General features: G+C 50.0%; 1 protein-coding gene across 1 annotated transcript in view; it reads left to right on the forward strand.

The window, feature by feature from the left end:
• LOC104994778 (astrotactin-2-like) overlaps window positions 1-13,233 on the forward strand; it is a 450,679-nt gene that overhangs the window by 719 nt on the left and 436,727 nt on the right. The gene's annotated exons all lie outside the window — the stretch shown is intronic.

Genomic DNA, 13,233 nt, shown 5'->3' on the forward strand with positions numbered 1-13,233 from the left:
GTTTCCCTGTGGGTTGGGTGACCTTGGCCAAGTCGCTTCCTTTCTCTGGGCGTCAGTTTTAGCCATCGTGAAATGGGGCCGGGGAGGATTGAGCGGTGTCTGAGCCCTGGGGTTCAGAACCCAAGGTCTCTACTTTCTGATTCTCCCTCCATCGCCTTGTCGCATTAGCCTTCCTAACCCCTCCCAATGGAGAGCAGGTTAGTCCTCGAAGCTCACTCACTGCGCTAATAATAATAACTTAAAGGTGTGACCTGGGGAGGAGAGAGGCAAGGGGTGGGGGTGGGGGCTCAAACGGAAAAGTTAATCAGAAAGTTCGCCAGCAGCTTGCTGCCTGCTGGTTCCCGGCGCGAATCCCGGAGGAGTCGGCCCTTCCGTGGAGCTGCGGGAAGCACAGCTGATTCCCACCCGGGTAATTGATAGCTTAATTATCTCGGAGAGCGTTTACAAAAATGTTGTTCCCCCTTCGCTCTCCCGCGCTCGCTCATCGCTCTCTCTCCCCTCCCCTCTTGGGGGCGCGGGGTGCGATTGGTTGTCGGAGTCTGGCCAAAGCCAGCTCCGGGAAGGCGCTGGGGTTCACGCAGACTCCAGATACCCCGTTCCCGGGTCCTTGGCCTCAGCGGGGTCCGGCTCGGCTTAGGCACCTCGGGATGGGCCTTCGAGGTCACATGGCTACAGGATCCGGGCTTGAACCTCTGAGGTTAACTCTTTGCTCGCCCAAGAACCCCCAAAGAGTAATCAATGGACCGGACTCCTCTGTCCAGAGACCGCCCCCCCCCACCCCGCCCCCCATGCCTTTCCTGCTTGCCTTTTGGAGATCTGAGCGAGTGCCAGGCCCTCTCGTGGTCTGAGTTTGTGCCTCGGGCTCTCCCAGGCTGGCTGTAACCTGAGCCTGCCATGCTTTCTGGGATGCTAGGCGGGAGACCGCCTTGCAGGTTCCCAGGGGGACTTCCCGCGGCGGCGTGTCTTGCGTTCGACACACACACAAATTCAAGCATACACACCCCTGCGTGGACACATACACATTCACACACACGCTTGCACACCCCAGTGACCCTTCCCACGTGCACTTGTGGGATGCCCTTTTCCAATAAGGCGATGCGGCTGGCGTTGCTTACGCTGAAGAGCTCCTATGACCCCAGGCAGGGAAGGACCCTTCCAGAGAAATGGAAGGTGTGCCTTCTACACTTCCAGTCCCAACCTTCTCCCTCCAGCCTCCTGATCTCTCTCCTCTGGGTTGTCCAGAGAGGTCGGGAGTGGGAATCCCCCTAAAAAGCTGTTCAAGTGAGGGGGAAACGGGGAACATTGCGTATGGCATGACTTGGAGGTAAGAACCCAGAGCATTCCGGCTCCCCTTGGATGTGAGGACCGGGCCACCCAGGTACAGGAGTCATCCCAGAATTCCTGGAGCTGGCAGCTCCTGCCTTTTCAAACTTTGGCTTTCAAGAGGGAATGAATGCCAGGGAGCCTGGGGCAGGCTGAGTGAGGAACTGAAAGACTCAAATCCCCCAGGACCCACGCTTCAGCCCGAGAGTCTCTTGGTACCCTCCACTTGGAGCCTTCTGCCTTCTCTGACGCAGGCGGCTGAGCCCGGCGGAGACGGCCTGATGTGGAGTGCCGGGGCGCCGCCCTCCTGGGTGGCTCGGGGCCTTTGGGGGTTCAGGGGCCCCCTCCTCCTCCTCTTCCTCCCCCAGAGCCCTGGACTGGCAGCTCAAGGCACTCCTGCCAGGGATTTGGCTAGCGAGGTAGTCGCCAGATGGCCAAGTATAGCAGGAGCTGTGTAGGGAGACGTGGGCTTTTTGTTTGTGTTGGTCTTCCACTGTTTGCGTGTAAACACAGAGCGCACAGTGAGCTCTGGGAGGGCCAGGCTGGCTGAAAATGAGGGGTGAAAGGAGGGGGTACTATGAGTCATTTATGGCCATATCTCCCCCAGGGTCCCCAGGCAGCCCCATCCCACCATTCCTGTCCTCAGACCTTCTAAACATCGTTGTCTCGTGTTTGTCTCCAGCGAGTTGAATGCGTCTTTCACTCTTAGGTTGCCAGTTCCAGCGATTTGGAGATGGCATGTGCCACAGATGTGCATGCAAAGTCGGTAAATGCTGAACGTGGCCGATAGTGGGGTGTGTGGAGCCACCACTAGGGGGTGATGGTGTCTGCCAAAGCCTTTGGGCCATGCTTAGGGTTGTGGACCCAGAGCTGGTAGTGGTAAATTGTCCCTGGCCTTAAGGGGAGGTGGGGGCGAACAAGGTGAAAGGTCGAGTTCCCACTTTACTCCCAGTCCAGGTGGGGGACCTTCAAGTTCATCTGCACACCGTTTCTACTATCCCTACTCACCAAAGTCAGTGGCATCCCTGGCCGGCCCTCCCTCCATTCTGCCTCTCTTGTTTGAGCTATTGGCTGTATTATTGGGAGTGCCCAGACATAAAAGACTTTTCTCCAGGTCTATTCTTCCCCGTGTTTCTAATCTTCCCTTCATGTTCCAGCCTGCTTTATGTAGGCGGAAGTTCTCTCAGAGGTGAAATACCACCCCTCCCCCAGATTTCTGTGTCTGGGCCTCTTCTTTAGAGTCTGAGTTGCTGGCACGGATAAAGTGAATTTCCTCAAACTTGATCAAGGAATGGCAGATAGTTGTTGCTCCTTAATGTGGTGCAAAGAGCTTTACTCTTGCCTTTTATTATTTACTCACATGGAATATCGGGGAGGGGGCACTGCTGTAATTGATTCCCATTTTACAGATTAGGCAACATTCTTTAGAGAGGCCAGATGCCTAGTCCAAGGTCTTAGTGTGAGTAAATGCAGACCTGGGACTGGAGTCTCAGTCCACCAGACACCTACATTCTCGGTAATTGCTAAACTCAAGCCATCTTGAGCCAAATATGCATCGAGGGGCTGGTTACACTTATGTAGGGCATAGAGCAGAGCCTTGAAGAGAAATGCAACGATCAACACAAGAACCTTTCCTAAGGGAACTTAGCTGCATTGGTGTGCTGAAGTATGAGAGTGTGAGAATCAGGCATGAGTTAAATGACCTCCAATGACCCTGCCAACTCAAAGTTTCATGACTCATGGGATGTCAAAGGGCATCCTATGCAGTGGTGCCAGGGAATGATAGAGAGGACACTTTCTGTAAAATCAAGGAGGGAAGATATCTCTTGAGACTCAGAGAAAGCTGGGGACACTTCCTGGACAGGAAAAAATAGGATGAGCCATGGAGGATGGGCTGGGGGAGACATTGAATGCTGCAGTACAGCTTGGGCACTTGATGCCTGTTAGGACCTGGAACTCTCAGCTGTGGCCCATTGTGACCTTGAACAAGTCACTTATCCCCAGATCTTCAGTTCTTTCATGCTGTAATATGAGTGGGTGGATGAGCCCTAAAATAATCCTTTGGTGTAAAGATTCTATGAACTTGAAGTGCCCTGATCTGCTCTGTAAGTCTGACTTAACTTCTCTTGCTTCTCACTCTCTCCTTTTCTTTGCTGGTAGCATGGGGGTGTCAGGAAGGACCCACGGAAAGAAGGAATTCGAACAGGGACAACTGTCAGTGCAGGGCTTCTGAGGCGAACAGGCGTATCACGCAGTTCTCCTCAGCCCCCAGGCAGCCCCAGAGTGTGCCTGTGGATTTAGCTTTCATGCCCACTGGCAGGGAAATGGCATCCTTCTTCCTGTGCTTGATAGCGGCCGGGCTGGACTGTTTACCACCAGCCTTGATTCAGTGAAAGGGGGAAAAAGAGATAAAACGGAGTAAACCGCTCACTGCCAGCATCTGTTACTAATTTGCTTGTGTTATAAATCACACAGGTGAGGAATATTGCTTTGTCTTTGGGGGAGGGTGTCTCGAGAAGAAAAACCATCCAGCAGTGTGTCTTTAAAAGGATCTGCGTAAGTAGATCTGGCAGTGTCCTGAAGCATTGTCCCGAAAGGATGCTCCTTGCAGGAAGCTGATCAGCTTGAGGGGAAGACGAAGAAGCTCTGAAATGCCAGTTTGGTCAGTTCTGCAAAGATTCCTTAAAATACAGACAAAAATGGACACGGAAAAAGAGAAAAACCTCCAGGACCGAGGGACGGGGCACTAAGATAGAAGGGTTGCTAGCAACAGGAGGTTAGCCCTAGGACAGGCCACTAGCCTAAGGAGGGCTTTTTTTTTTTTTTTTTTCCTGTCTGGTTCTAAGCAATGTCCTAAAGGTGCAAATACCAAGGGTGTGGAGGGCAACAGGACAGGAGGACGTGTTGGACAACCAAGCATTGACCTTTAGTGATGACAGGGTTCTCATGGGAGGAAGCCTTCAAGCAAGGCACCACACAACTATTTGGCAGGCATTTGGGGGAAGGGACCAGAGGCATTGAGGCTGTCTGCCCTTTCTGGTTTCTGGTTTGATCCTGACGGTTGATACCAGTCATTAAGTAGGAAGAAAAACCAAATAGAATAAGCTGGGCTTTCTGTACGGATTTCTGACCACAGAATATTCATTAAAATCAATTCCAGTGTTGTTTTTTTTTCCCCTGTATGGGTAAAGGGGAGAGATGAGAGGTGGAGTGGATCAGAGGGTGAATTTGATGTCTTTAAACAAAGTTACGCTTAAAAAATATTATTTAACCTCCAGGCCCCTTATCACTAAAATATTTCAGTAGCACTCAGACTTCAAGGTCCCATCCGGCTGTGATGGTCCAGGTTTCTGGGACATTGTTAATAAGGGGGCTGGTTCAGTGCCCTCTGATCTGAGTTTTTTCCCCTCCACTTTGTTTTCTTTCCTCTTTCTGTCTCCATTCCTTTGCCAGCTCAAATCTGATGAAGTCTATTTAATAATTAGGGCAGAGACAGGTGTATTATCTGCCCTTAAAAAGTACAATCTGCTCTCTCTGGCCATAGTTTTTACATTCAAGATTCAATCATCTGACTGCACTACACCATTTTATATAAAGGACCGCCACATCCCTAGATTTCTGGAAGCAGGTCAGGTCCTGGAATCAATTCTCCGTCGATAGCAAAGGACCATTATACCATGTTATGGAGAGAGTGCTGGGGCAGGGTGAGAGGAGGATCCATTTTAGCTCTCAGAGGCCCAGGTTGAGTCAAGACCGTCCAGATTTGCTGTTTTTGGGGGTCAGGAGGCCCAGCCAGCTTGACAGCACAGCTCTGCAAGCTTTTGTGATCCAGAGCTCCATCATTTTCCTGAATGGGGCCTTCAGACTGCAAGATCATTCAATAATTTTAATTTACAGCAAGTCCAGCAGTAGTTTTGACTAGGCCTCTGGCAGGCAAAGCCTCCTGCTTCTCACCTCCTTGCCTGGCTGTAAACTAGACGTTGGCTGCCGTGGGCTGGTGTGAATATGCTGGGGAGAGAGAATGATGGAGAATAGCAGTGGCTTCTTTGAGAGGAGCTGTGAAGACTGGTCCCATGACCATCAGTTTTGAGCTCACAGCATCACAGACTCTCAGAGGCACTGAACCCACCCCCTCCATATTATATGGTAACACTGGAGCCCAGACAGGGGAAGAAGCCTACCTAAGGGCCAGCTGTTCAAACTTAAACCCAGTGGTCTTGAATCCCACCCCGTTTCCTTCATCACACTAACGACTGACACGTGGATCTGGGCTAGATCCATCTCAGGTGTGCAACTTGGCTGACGATAATAAGGTGCCCCAAGACTCTCCTCCTCTTCCTGTAAAACAAACCAAAACTAAAATATCTAAGGAGTAAGAGATCCTTCTAGGGAAGTCGAATTTGTTCTCCTGCCCAGGTGTCCAGTTGGTTGGCTCTAGTCTCTCCTGAGAGTCTGAGCCGGTGGGTTTTGTGCTGGGGGAAGGAGGAAGCCTCATGGCTCTTCAGTCCAGCTACTGGTGAGGGTAAGCAGAAGCCTGCTGTTTACCAGGAAAAGAAAGCCAGGTTTAACCTTAAAGTGGAGCAGCGTTATAGAGACACTTCCTTTGCAAAACTGATACTTTCCCAAGTTCTCATACTGACCAGCTAGTGGCAACAGAAGATTAACTATCATGAGAGAGAGAGCTGGCTTGTCTTTCCTCCCAGCAGAGCTGCAGCATCTCTGCCCCAGGAGGAGGCAGGCAGCAGTGCTTGGCAGGACTGGCTCTATTCCCCATTGCTTGCGCTCTGCTCTCCTCTCCCTGGCTCCTCGATGATGTCTACAGTTTTTTTTTTTTTTTTTTTAGGACGATAGCACTGCCCCCACCCCCCCATGAAGACTTCTCTTCGGATTGGGAGGCGGGTAGTGACTACCCAAAGTAAGATTCGGGATTGAAAGCTTCCTTACTGGCATACTAGAACATGCAGGCAGCCCCTCTGTGAGTCAAACATTGACAAGGATGTTGTATGTTACAAACCATTAGGGTTTTCACCTGAGAAGGCACCCTTGCTCAATCCTTGCTGTCAGGCCGCTGGCAGCCTCAGATCTCAACACTTCTCCTGACTACAATTTCAGCTGTCAACTCCCTGGTCTCTCTTCCTCTGGTCTTATCCTCCCTAATCCATCCTCTGTACTTGGAGACAGGGATTTCATTCAAAGCCCAAACCTGATCATGGCTGTCATCTCCTAATTTGCTACTGCTACTGCTAAGTCGCTTCAGTCTTGTCCGACTCTGTGTGACCCCATAGACGGCAACCCACCAGGCTCCCCCGTCCCTGGGATTCTCCAGGCAAGAACACTGGAGTGGGTTGCCATTTCCTTCTCCTAATTTGCTGGTTCCCCATTATTCTTAGTATGAAGTTCGAGCTTCTGATTGAGCTACAAGGTTCATGATCAGACTCTGCTCAGACTATCCTGTGATAAGACCCCTTCCTCCTTGTTCTATAACTCTGCCCCAAAGGCCCTGGGAAAATTCTTTCTTACCTTTCAAGGCTGAATTCAAATATCAACTTACCTCTGAAGCCTTTCCTGACCTCTTGGCACTGAAGTTGGACAGTCTGGGCCTTGGTGCCCACTAGTGATATAAAGACTGGGTGTGACAGTGGCCAGTCCCTTAGAACTACCTGGAGCTTGCCAGGAACTGCTCCAGGTGCTTCAGATGTATGGGAGAACAGGAGACCTGGATCCCTGTGTTGAGAGAGCTCGTATCCACAAATACATGTGTGCGCATGTGCGTGTGTATAGGTGTATGTCTGTTGGGGAGAAGATGATAAAAATAAACGTAATACATAAGAAAATTATGTAGTATGTGAGAAGTGATTCTACGGAAAAAAGAAACTGGACATTTTGGAGATGAAATCGGTTTTGATATTACATAGAATCAAAAGATGGCTTATAGAGTCAAAAGATTGCTTATTGAGAATGTAGGATTGAACTAGGACTTGAGGGCCACAAAAGTGTCTCCAAGCACGTATGTGGAAGAGTATTGCAAGTAGAGAATGGCTCCAGCACAAACCTGACTCCAGAGCACGCCCGGAGGGTTCAAGGGCTGGCACGGAGGCCTGCATGGCCAGAGTGGAGTGAGTGGGAGTGGGTGGGAAGGACAGGAGAGGAAATTGCATTTGGGCATTTGTTCTGAGTCCCATGGAGAGCCAGGCAGGACTTTAAGCCAGAAGGTATCCCCATCTGACTTCTATCTTAAAGGAATTGCTCAGGCTGCTGTCCAGAGGGCAGTGATGGGAGAGGAAGATCTCTAGGAGACTGTTCAGGTGAGCATCGATGGTGGCTTAGGGCAGAAGGAGAGCTGAGCTCACGGATTTGTCTGTCTTGTGCTGCTTGTTTGGGATCTCCATAGGCAGAGAACATCCCTCCTTCATCTCGGGGGCTGCAATGACTCACCCTGGGCTTGGCACATCCTAGGTGTTCAGGGATCTTAGATGACTAGAAACTTGGGGTTGCCAAGTCTCATCACAGAATCCACACTGCAGAACTGGAGGGGTGTTGAAACTCCACTTCTCCATTCAGGCTGAGCTGAAATGCCACCTCTTCCGTTAAACCTCCCCTCTTCTGAGTTCTTGCAGCTACTGCCTCTACCTTCTTCTGCCTCCTTATCATTCTGAGTAGTGTGTGTAGGGTGAGTAAGGAGAGCACTTGATTAGAAGAGAGAGTTGGATTTAGGGAAGACCTTTCCTTGAGAATCACGGAAGCCAGGTAATGAATGAGCACCTTTGCATTATGCCAAGCAGAGAGCCCCTGACTGTTCTCAGGGGAAGTCCAGTCTCCTGACTCCAAGTCTGATGTGTCTTCCTCCCACCTTAGGCCACTGGGGTAGGGGGAGCTGGTATTCCAGACTTTACCATTCTGGCATGAGGTAGGCTGTGAAAAGACTGACCATTTATTGAACACTTACTGTGTCCTGGGGAGAAGGCAGTGGCAACCCACTCCAGTATTCTTGCCTGGACAATCCCATGGACAGAGGAGCCTGGTAGGCTGCGGTCCATGGGGTTGCTAAGAGTTGGACACGACTGAGCATCTTCACTTTCACTTTCATGCATTGGAGAAGGAAATGGCAACCCACTCCAGTGTTCTTGCCTGGAGAATCCCAGGGACGGGGGAGCCTGGTGGGCTGCCGTCTCTGGGGTCGCACAGAGTCGGACTCGACTGAAGTGACTTAGCAGCAGCAGCAGCAACTCTGTCCTGGATGCAGGGCTGGCACGTCTGTTATTTTATTTCCTCCTCCCCATAGTGCTGAAAGCCAGCTAGGACTCATCTCATGTTGGAGGTGACCGTGGAGGCCCAGAGGAGCTAAGGAACATACCCAGGATCACACAGCTGTCCTACAGCTGAGTCCAGTCCCAGGTCTGCCTGGTTGCAAACCCCGTGCTCCCTCTGCCATTCCAGAGAGGCACAGAACTAGCAGTGCTCCTGAGTTTTCAGCTCCTCGACAACCTCTTGTACTTCTTATCTCTTCCTCTTCTCGTTACCAAGAAGTTGCAGACGTTTCTTACCATGCAACTTCAGGTGTGACAGCCTCTCAGGCCCGAGGGACTGCACACCTTGTTTCTGGGCTGCCAGGAGCTGACTCAGCGTCGCCCAGGGTTTGCCGGTTTGCCAGGAGGGCGCCGAGCTGTGTCTCATTCTCTCTCGCCGTGCTTCATTACCGCTGGACTACTCCAAGAGCAAGTTCTGAGACTGCTGTGCCTTCTAGACTTTTCTCCTTCCCCACCCGCTCTCTACCTCTCTCCTTCCTCCTCCTCTGTCTGCTCACTTTCTCAGGGACGTACTGTCACACTAGGGGACCTACTGCCTAGGCCTTCCAGGAACTTAGAGAAGCTCTACATTCTTTTTCTAGAAATTCTCAGGCATCTGTTGTCTGATTCACAGCCCCAGTTTGACTCCATAAACCTCCTTGTCATTTCTCCCCTTCACCCCAAGTTGACTTTTGTTGCCTTAGTACTTCTAGCAGTATTGTGCCGTTTTAATATTCTCGCCTTGAAAATGAAATTATGAAATTTGTTCTGTATTATCTATACATATGGGATCTATATAATATTTATATATGATGCTGTAAAAATCCTGATAAATAGTGTATGGTTCTCCTAAAATATTAGAACTGGCTCAAAGAATGCCTTTGAGATCCAGCCCAACACCCTCATTTACCTAGCAAAAATAAGTACATTTTTCAGGGTTCCACAGCTAAGCCAACGGCTTTCCAGGTGGTGCTAGTGGTAAAGAACCTACCTGCCTATGCAGATCAGACGTAAGATCCCTGGGTTGGGAAGATCCCTTGGAGGAGGGCAGGGACAACCCACTCCAGTATTCTTGCCTGGAGAATCCCATGGACAGAGGAGGCTGTTAGGCTATAGTCCATAGGATCGCAGAGTCGGACGCGGCTGAAGTGACTTAGCACGCATGCAGCACAGCTAAGTCCCAGCAAAATCCAGCCTCCTCTAGGCCAGCTCTTCTGACAGGGTATCCCAGCTCGAAGACCCAAAGCGCTGGGGTCAAACCCTGGCGGTGCTACGTTTCGACTGTAGACTCAGTATGCCACATCTCTGAGTCTCTGCCCATGAAAACGTGACGGTAACATGGCAGTCAGTTCCCTGAGTGGCTGCGATCATTATTTTTGGAGTGTTCCCCTGCCCCCATCACTGAAATTGTAGTCCAGGCCCGGCTCCATGCTCAGTTTTACTTACACGAAAGCCATAAGATCCTTACGGAGATGGTGCGCGCAGAGCACCCAGCTCGGCGTCTGGCACAGTTTGTGCTCCGTGCCTCTTAGCCACCTGGAATCCTTTTTATGGAAGGAGGTGGAGGTATGAATAAATAATGAATGCAAATTCCCTTTTCCCTTCCCCCTCTTTCCACTCCTGCAGCAAGGCGGAAAAAGGATGAAATTGACCATTGATCTCTGCTCCCTCTCCGGGAGCCCGGGAACAGGGGACTCCGGGGTTGTGTGAGGACAGTTTGGCCAGAGAAGCTGGGAGGCTGAGCCTGAGGCAGGTGGGTGCTGGGGAGGGAGGCGGGGAGTCAGGCAGAGCCCTCTCCCTTCTGGTGGCAGCTGGCTGACAAAGCCCTGCTCTCAGGCACCCGGAGGGGGGGGGGGGGTCACGAGGGGCTTTGCAAGCAGCCGAAAAAGGAAGGAACATTTCCATTAGCAGAATCAGCAGTAAAGAGATTTCCAGTCACAGTAATAGCTGCATTTGGGGGAATCATTTCAGTGGTGGCTGTGGGCGGAGGAGGGGGGAAGGGGGCAGGGTGGCCCGGAGAGGCATGGAGTCAGCTGGTCTCCTTGCAGGAACTGAGAGATAGCACCCCCGAGAACCAGGTGCCAGATGCCCAGGGACTGTTGGGGAGCCCCAAGGGGCGTTGGACAAGCAGGCTGGACACCATGCTGCCTTCCAGTGAACCGAGTCCCCTTCCTTAGGAGGCCCCAGGGAGGCTGTAGGCTTGTGCTCTGTTGCCTCTGCTCTGATTACCTGGTTTACTCTTTTCAAGTCTTCAGAGCCAGCAGCGACTGTGTAGTCTTCCAGGGGTTGTCGGTGGTAAAGGTCCCATATTTCTTAGTTCACTTTTTCCTATCCAGGGGATCTTCCCCACCCAGGAATCAAACCTGGGTCTCCTGCATTGCAAGCAGATTCTTTATCGACTGAGCTACGAGGGAAGCCCATTAAATCAGAATCACCTTAGAAGCCAGGTTTTCCCTTCCAGACCTACAGAGGCACTCAGGAGGGGCCTGGGAATCTGTACTTTAACAGATGTACCAAATTCTTGTTATGTGCCTGGATAGCTTGGGTGCAGTAGCCCCTGGGAACCTCTGCAGGCTCACGTCCTGACATTCCTGGTGGCATCTGGGGCTCTGGCCTCACTGGGGACAGATTTCGGGGGGGACCGGGCGTATTCCCGCTAACTGACTCCAGAAAGGAAATATTCCTTCTGCTGAGCATGCTTTCCTGCTCCCTGCCATCTCCTAGCCTTCGCTCAGCCATGACCTCTTCTGAGGAGCCTTCTCTTTTCCTTCAAGGCTTAGGTAGAGGTTTCTTTTTTCTTTCTTCTTTCTCCTTCCCCCTCCCCCTACCAAATGCTCATACCCCCCTGGTAGGGTTGGCATATTTTGTGCACAAAAATAAATGCAAAAAATAAAAAGCAGAATGCCCAGTTAAACTTGAATTTCAGACAATGAATACTTGCCTAGTATAACTACCTCCCATATGTCCCATGCAATATTTGGGATGTAGTTATGCTAAAAATGACTCTCCAATGATCAGAAATTCAAATTTAACTGGACAGCCAGTATTTTATCTGGCAACCTACAGGGACCCTGTGTTTCTCTCTCTGCTGTGAGGGAGTGTACTACCAGTGAATGCTTTGTTCCCTGAACCCCTATCTCCTCCATCTCAGAAAACCAGAGTATCATTCACCCATTTATTCAAGCGATGAAATATCTTCGATATTTCCCTTCCCTTGCCTCTCGTTCTCTCAGTCAGCCAACCTTGTTGGTTTCACTTCTAAAATGACTCAAACGTCTTCACCTCTCATAATGCCCTACTGCCTCACCTCTGTCCAAGCTCCCTTGAGCTGTTACATCTGTCTCCTAACTGCTCTTCATACCTCTTCTCATTATCCTTTCTTTATACTGTTTGATATATAGCTCATGGGCCAAGTCTAGCTTCTGCCTGTTTTTTGTATGGTCTGCAAACCCATTTACTTGTTTAAATCATTGGGAAAAAAATCAAAAGAAGAAGACTATTTCATGATATGTAACAATTATGTGAATATCAAATGTCAGTGTCCATAAAGATTTATTGAAACACGGTCACACTCATACCCTCAGGTATGTATTGTCTGGTTACCTTCATGTTGCCAAAGCAGAGTTGAGTAGCAGCAACAATGAGTATCTGGGCCACAAAACTTAAAATATTTCCTAATTGTTCCTTTACAGAAAAAGTTTGCCAACCCTGTTCTGTACAGTAAACAGTGATCTTTTCCAAAACACAAATTAGATCTTGTCACTGTCCTGTTGAAAGCCTTGGCTTCTCATTGCTCTTAAGAGACAATCCTGATGTTTTTCCACAATCTGAATTGTTTTTTTTTTTTTTTAAATTGCCTGTTCTCTGAGTTTATATTTCATTTTCTCCCTTGCTCATAAAACTCAAATATCACCTCCCCCAAGAAGTCTTCCTTGGTACACTGTCCCCTCATAGCTTAGTCCCATTTATTTAAAGAAAATAAATAAAACACCTTTATCTGACAGCTAGGGAATGTGTCTTGTTCATCTTTTTGGTCTTCTCAACTATAGAAAGCATAGTTGAGTAGATGTTTTCTGACCAAATGAACAGCACATGGGGAGGGAGACTGGTGATATTCTGTACCACCCTGCAGGGACCCACTTCACTGGGTTGCTTATTAGGAGATTGCTATCAGGATTCCAAGAGCTACAGTCTGTAGAGCATATAGATCAGCAAATGCTACCTAGATGTCTGTTACACAAACAGAAATAAACAGACTTGTACCTTAATCCCTAGCACACATCCTCTCCCCGCTTTATTTGCAGCTGGAGTGTGTTTAGGGCAATCCCCAGCACATCCTGTGAGTAAAGACCTCATGGAGCCAGGGGCTGGGCCATCCAGTGGTCAGGCCTGGGAGCCAGGAATCCTGGGGTTTGGTCCCAGTTCCCCTGGGTGTCAGTGGTCAAGTCCCTTTCAGTTTCTGGGCTTCCCTCCTTTCTCATATGATGAGATTAAAGCCCATGGTATGTGAGAGTCTTCTCAGACCCTCTGCTTAGCAGGGGCCCAGGAGGAAGAGAAGGGTTCTATTTAGGAGCTTCTGAGGCTGGAAGCTGCTGCAGCAGGATAAAGCTCCCTCCCTCCCTCC

The sequence above is a fragment of the Bison bison genome, unplaced genomic scaffold (genome assembly GCF_000754665.1).
Source record: "Bison bison bison isolate TAMUID 2011002044 unplaced genomic scaffold, Bison_UMD1.0 scf7180017864266, whole genome shotgun sequence".
NCBI lineage: Eukaryota > Metazoa > Chordata > Mammalia > Artiodactyla > Bovidae > Bison > Bison bison.